Here is a 7,199-nt window from a genome sequence, read left to right as displayed (position 1 = left end):
CCGATGTAGTCGGACACCTGACGGTCTAGGCGTTCCCTGATGCTGGATCCGGATGACACCTGTCGATGGGTCGGCTGAAAGAATGACCTCATATCCGAAGTCACCAACACATCTTCAAACCGGCCTCTTCTTGCAGGCGCTGTTGGATTGGTACCCGCAACTCCTTCCCTGGGAGTGGGAATTGCTCCTCTGCCAGCGCACGCAAAAGCAGAATGCAGCATTTCTCGAAGCAAGGCCTGGAAGTGCTCCATTCTGACAGCCCTCTGTGACGGCGGTAACATTTCCGCCATTTTGTGTTTGTACCGGGGGTCTAGGTACGTTGCCACCCAGTACTGGTCCTTGACCCTTATGCTTTTTATACGGGGGTCCCTATTAAAACACTGGAGCATGAAGGCCCCCATTTGCACTAAACTGGAAGCAGTGTGGTGGCCTGGATCCTGCTCATCATCCAGGATAATGTCGTCCTCTTCATTCTCCTCTCCCCATCCACGCACAACAACAGGGATCCCAGAAAGGTTTAAAGCATGCTCTTCTTGCTCCTCCTCATCCGCCCCGGCACCATCCTCCTCTGACTCCTCTTCAGACTCCTGTTGTTCACTTGTCTCAGATAGAGTAGCCCCCCCTGGGAATTCATCCAGCATTGCGACTTCCTCATCTTCCTGCTCCTCCACAGCTTGATCAATGACACGACACAATGCACGCTCCATAAAGAAGGCATAAGGTACCATGTCACTGATGGCGCCATGGCTGCGACTGACCAGTTTGGTGATCTCCTCAAATGTCCACAGAAGTCTGCATGCGTCACACATGAGCAGCCACTGGCGCGGTGGAAAAAAAAACAGCTCCCCAGAACCTGTTCTGCCGCAGAGTTCATACAGGTAGACGTTAACTGCACGTTTCTGCTGGAGCAGCCTATCAAGCATATAAAAGGTTGAGTTCCATCGCGTCGGGCAATCGCAAATAAGACGTCTGACCGGCAGATTGTGTCGCCGCTGAATGTCAGCAAGGCGAGCCATGGCCGTGTAAGATCTTCTGAAATGGGCCGAGATTTTCCTTGCCTGCCGCAAGATGTCCTGGACCTCAGGGTATTTGACAAAACGAATCGCTGCACGACCAAGTTTAAGACGTGTGCCATGCATGGCACGTACATAATTTTGCCCTGTTTCAATGCGCTAAGCAGATTGGCACCGTTGTCACACACCACTTTACCAACTGTCAAATTGAGCGGTGTTAGCCACTGATCTGCCTGTGAACGCAAAGCTGAAAGGAGTGCCGGGCCAGTGTGGCTCTTGGCTTCCAGGCACAACAGACGCAGCACGGCATGGCAACGTCTCACCTGGCATGTCGAATAGGTTCTGGGGAGCTTGGGCGGCGCAGCGGAAGAGACGCTAGCAGCGGAAAAGGAGGAGTCAGCCGAGGAGGAGAGGGAGGAGGATGGAGTAGGAGGAGGAGGAGAAGAAGAGCCAGGCCTGCATGCAATCCGTGGCAGTAAAATCAAATCTACACGGGTGCCACGGGTTACATGCTTGACGGCCGTCAGAAGGTTCACCCAGTGGGCAGTAAAAGTGATATACCTTCCCTGCCCGTGTTTGCTAGACCACGTGTCTGTGGTCAGATGTATCTTGGCACCGACACTGTGTGCCAGAGATACATTCACTTGCCACTGAACATGGCCATATAGCTCTGGGATGCCCTTCTCTGAGAAATACTTCCTTCCTGGGACCTTCCATTGTGGTGTTCCAATGGCCACAAATTTTCGAAAGGCCTCCGAGTCCACCAGTTTACATGGCAGTAGTTGGCGGGCTATCAGTTCTGACAAGCCAGCCGTCAACCGTTGGGCAAGAGGGTTATCCGGCGTCATCATTTTTTTACGCACGAACATTAGGCCCACGGAAGCCTGCCTTTTTGCAGAAAAACGTGAGCTTGGCGTGATGGAAGATGGAGTGGAGGACAATTGTGAGGAGAGAGGAGAAGGAGAAGTAGAAGACGAGGCTGGACGGTGAGAGCCTGGAGTGTGGCGTTGTGTGTTCTGTTGCTCCCACTGTGCTCGGTGATGGCTGCTCATGTGCCTTCTTAAGGCGGTCGTCCCTAGGTGAGTGTTGGGCTTACCACGACTAATGCGTTGACTGCAAAGATTGCAGATGGCAACGCTATTGTCAGCAGCGGACACGTTAAAAAAAGCCCACACTGCGGAGCCATGTGCCGGTGTCCTGGGAGCGCCAGATGTGACCGTACATGGTCGATGACTCGCTCCTGATACATTAGCAGTCTGCTTTGTCCCTCCTGTGCAATGTAAGTTATTCCTGCTTCTCCTCCCTATCTGCTGGTCCATATCTCCCTCTGAACTCCCCTCCTCTTCCTCCCTTGTGGGCACCCACGTGACATCACTAGACACGTCATCATCGACGTCACCTTCCCCACCGCTATAAGTAGAGATCTCGGTGTAGGCAGGAACACCGGGGACCAACCTCCTCCTTGGGCTGATCTGGGTACTGTCGTCAGACTGCTGAGTGGCGGTTGTTGCTACCTCCTCTTCCTGATCCAATACCAAGAGTGGCTGCGCATCAGAAATGTCTTGATATGGATCGGAAAATAATTCCTGGGACTCAAGCGGAAGGTATGTGGTGGTGGTGTTGTTGGTGGTAGTGTCTTTGGGGGTGCACATAGCAGAGAGTGAAGAAGAGGGTGCAGATCGAGAGGATGAGGAGGGTGCAGAAGAGTAAGGCTGAGTGAGCCACTCAACCAAGTCTGGTGCGTCCTTTAAAGTAATTGAAAGTACCTTCTGCAACTTCCCACTTTGGCTCAAGCCTGTTGCTCCTGCCCTACCCCTACCACCCCTGCGGAAGGGCCTGCCTCTTCCTCTGCCTGTCATTTTTTAAATGACCCTGTGACAAAACTCTCAGTCCCTATACTGATAAAGGACTACTGCAGCAGAAGGGCAGCAGTCAGCAGTAGTGCACCTCAACCCTATGTATTGTGGACCTATACCAGTCCTTAAGGAATAGAAGACTGTACCTCACTCAACCCTATGTACTGTAGTACCCTATACCTTACCAGTCCTTATAAGGACCTTTGTGGAACAAGTAGGTTGTGAATGATTAGCAGACTGTACCTCAGTCCCTATACTGATAAAGGACTACTGCAGCAGTAGGGCAGCAGTCAGCAGTAGGGCACCTCAACCCTATGTATTGTAGACCTATACCATTCCTTAAGGAATAGCAGACTGTACCTCACTCAACCCTATGTACTGTAGTACCCTATACCTTACCAGTCCTTATAAGGACCTTTGTGGAACAAGTAGGTTGTGAATGATTAGCAGACTGTACCTCAGTCCCTATACTGATAAAGGACTACTGCAGCAGTAGGGCAGCAGTCAGAAATAGTGCACCTCAACCCTATGTATTGTGGACCTATACCAGTCCTTAAGGAATAGCAGACTGTACCTCACTCAACCCTATGTACTGTAGTACCCTAGACCTCACCAGTCCTTATAAGGACCTTTGTGGAACAAGTAGGTTGTGAATGATTAGCAGACTGTACCTCAGTCCCTATACTGATAAAGGACTACTGCAGCAGTAGGGCAGCAGTCAGCAGTAGTGCACCTCAACCCTATGTATTGTGGACCTATACCAGTCTTTAAAGAATAGCAGACTGTACCTCACTCAACCCTATGTACTGTAGTACCCTAGACCTTACCAGTCCTTATAAGGACCTTTGTGGAACAAGTAGGTTGTAAATGATTAGCAGACTGTGCCTCAGTCCCTATACTGATAAAGGACTACTGCAGCAGTAGGGCAGCGGTCAACAGTAGTGCACCTCAACCCTATGTATTGTGGACCTATACCAGTCCTTAAGGAATAGCAGACTGTACCTCACTCAACCCTATGTACTGTAGTACCCTATACTTTACCAGTCCTTATAAGGACCTTTGTGGAACAAGTAGGTTGTGAATGATTAGCAGACTGTACCTCAGTCCCTATACTGATAAAGGACTACTGCAGCAGAAGGGCAGCAGTCAAGTATAATATTCTTTCTATATTTGGAAGAAAGAATATTATACGTGTACAAGCCTATTACCATACCAGTCCTGAAAAGAACCTTTCTGGACCTAATAGTAACAGCTACTGATTAAACTGACTGTCCCTCACTGCCTCACACACAGCTTCTGGCCTGTCCCTATTTAAACTGACAAAACAGAGGCTGCTGGAACAATAACTTGAATAGTACTTTTGTGGACCTAATAGTAACAGCTAATGATTAAACTGACTGTCCCTGCAGCACACAGCGTCCTGTCCCTTTCTCTACACTGACAAAAGACACTCAGGCTGCTGCAACAATGACTTGAATAGCAGTGCCTCAAACCTATATCCTGAACTACACCTAACACCTATACCATGATACCAGTCCTTAAAAGAACTTTTGTGGACCTAATAGATAGTGATTTGGGTCACTGAAGTCTCTCCCTGCTCCACACAGCAACCTCTCCCTATAGTGACAGAAGAAAGAATGTAAAATGGCCGCCGGATCGGGTCTATTTATAAGTTAGGGGGAATGTCCAAGTGTCCATGTGCTGTAATGTCTCAGTTGGCTGTCCTGTACCCCATGATGGATGTGTCATCATAGGTCAAAGTTCTTTTACACAGTAAACACGGGCGGACGGCGAACAGCCGAAAATTCGCCGCGAAACGACCGCCGGGTGAACCGTTCGGCCATCCCTAGTGATAGGATGTCATCGTCAGTGGGGTGGGAGACCCTGGAGAGGACACACAGGCTGAATCCTGCCTCTGCCCTGCCGAAGGTAGGACTGTGCAGGGGAGGCAGAGACTAAAATACAGTGCATTCCCCTTTACATCACAGGGCCTCTTTACAGTTCAGTCCCCTTCCCATCCAGGGCCGGACTAACCTACCGGGATACCGGGAGATTTCCCGGTAGGCCGCCTGCCCTGGGGCCACTTTGCGGCTGCAGTGCTCCCCTCTCTCCTGCTCCTGTGTGTCACGGAGCTGGCTGGGTCTGTGTTTGGCAGCCGTGCTGTAACATGGTCCTGCCCCCCTAGACCGGCTCGTGTGATAGTGGATAGAATCAGTGTTCCGCCTATTACACAAGCTGGTCTGGGGGGGGGACCGTGTTATAGCGCGGCCGCCGAACACAGACCCAGCCAGCTCTGTGATCCACAGGAGGAGATGCCTGCCCTGTGTGCCTGGATAGGGAGGCGGCATATAGAGGAGATGAGCTTTCTATATTCCTCCATGCAGCCGCTGAATGCTTGCAGAACGGTGAGGAGGAGAATCAAGCATTCAGCGGCTGCATGGAGGAATATAGAAAGCTCATTTCCTCTATATCCCCTACTTCTCCTCCTATCTAATCCAACTTCTTTTACTGTCCCCCCCCCCCCCCCCCCAGTTCTCCTTGTGCTCCCTGGCTCCCCCCCTCCAGTGCTCCCCTCCCCCACCACACTCCCCAGTCCCCCCCCAGTTTTCTCAACCCCTGTTCTTTCTGCCTCCACCCCCCACTCTCCAGCTCTCCTCATCCTTCTCTAGCCACCATCCCAGTGCTCTCCACTCCCCCCAGTGCTCTCCACCCCTGTTCTTTCTGCCCCCCAGTGCTCTCCCCATCACTCTGCAGCCCCCACCCCAGTGCTCTCCACCCCCAACAGTGCTCTCCAGCCCCCATGCTCCCCACCCCTGTTCTTTCTCCCCCCCCAGTGCTCTCCAGCTCTCCCCATCACTCTCCAGCCCCCACCCCAGTGCTCTCCACCCCCAACAGTGCTCTCCAGCCCCCCATGCTCCCCACCCCTGTTCTTTCTGCCCCCCGGTGCTCTCAAGCTCCACCCATTGCTCTCCAGTCCCCCCAGTGCTGTCTGCCCCCAATGCTCTCAAACCCCTGTCCTTTTTGTCTCCCCCTCCAGTGCTCTCTCAAGCTCCCCCCAGCACTCTCTGCTCCCCATACCTGTACTCTCTACTCCCCCCTGCATTTTTCCCCCACCCATGTGCACTTCAACCCTGCCAGTGCTCTCCGCCCCCCATAGTGTGCTCTCCGCCCCCCATACTGCTCTCCATTCCCCCGTGCTTTCCACCCCTGTTCTTTCTGGCCCCCACTGGTGCTCTCACGCTCCCCCCATTTCTCTCCACTCCCCCCTCTTTGTACCCCCCAGTGCTCTCCAGCCCTGTTTTTCTGCCCCCCAGTACTCTCTAGCTCTCCCCCACTGCTCTCAAGCTCCCCCCCCAGTGCTCTCAGCCTCCCATGCTCGCCACCCCTGTTCTTTTTGGCCCCCCACCACTGCTCTCAAGTTCCCCCACAGCATTCTCCACTCCCCACCCTTGTGATCTCCACTCCCCCCTGCTCTTTGCCCCCACCCATGTGCTCTCCAACCCCGCCAGTACTCTCTGCTCCCCCTTCTCTCCAGCTCCCACCCAGTGCTCTCCACTTCCCCAGGACCAGAGGACAGACTGACTGGGGCCAGAAATTGAGGACAGCTGAAGGTGCAGGTGGCCAGGGACCACTTCATCTCACAGCAAACAGATCCTCTGGAAGCAGCACCGTCCCCATCCAAAACGAGAACAGACCCTGCCTGCTGCTGGCCATCATGGATATCCTGCTGGCAAGCAAGGTACCATACCGAGAATCAATAGCACACCTTCCCACAGACAGGGACTGCAGACTGGGACATGGGGCACAGGAGGGGCTGCAATGATGGGCACAGTGAGGCTGCATTCGTGGGCACAGTGAGGCTGCATTCATGGGCACAGTGAGGCTGCATTCATGGGGACAGTGAGACTGCATTCACGGCACAGTAAAGCTGCATTTGATGGGCACAGTGAGGCTGCATTGATGGGCACAGTGAGGCTGCAATGATGGGCACAGTGAGGCCGCATTCATGGGCACAGTGAGACTGTATTCACGGGCAGAGTAAAGCTGCATTGATGAGCAAAGTGAGGCTGCATTGATGGGCACAGTGAGGCTGAATTTGATGAGTGGGCATAGTGAGGCTGCATTTGATGGGCACTGGTGAGGTTGCAATGAGCTCTTTTATCAGTGTGAGAATGGGGGTCATGGGAGAAGTCAAACTTGTGTGGACTGTGGAGAGGAGACTATAAGATAAAACCAGAGCCACCAAGCTGGAGCCGACTGACTGAGCCCTGCACGGTGCACCTGAGAGGAGGTCAGTGACAGCACCGCCAGGCCAGTCTGAAGGGTCACT

Source organism: Lithobates pipiens, unplaced genomic scaffold, assembly GCF_037356315.1.
Source record: "Lithobates pipiens isolate NorthernLeopardFrog02 unplaced genomic scaffold, aLitPip1_a1.2 Scaffold_22, whole genome shotgun sequence".
In the NCBI taxonomy this organism is placed as follows: domain Eukaryota; kingdom Metazoa; phylum Chordata; class Amphibia; order Anura; family Ranidae; genus Lithobates; species Lithobates pipiens.
Note: the sequence above shows the minus strand (reverse complement) of the source record.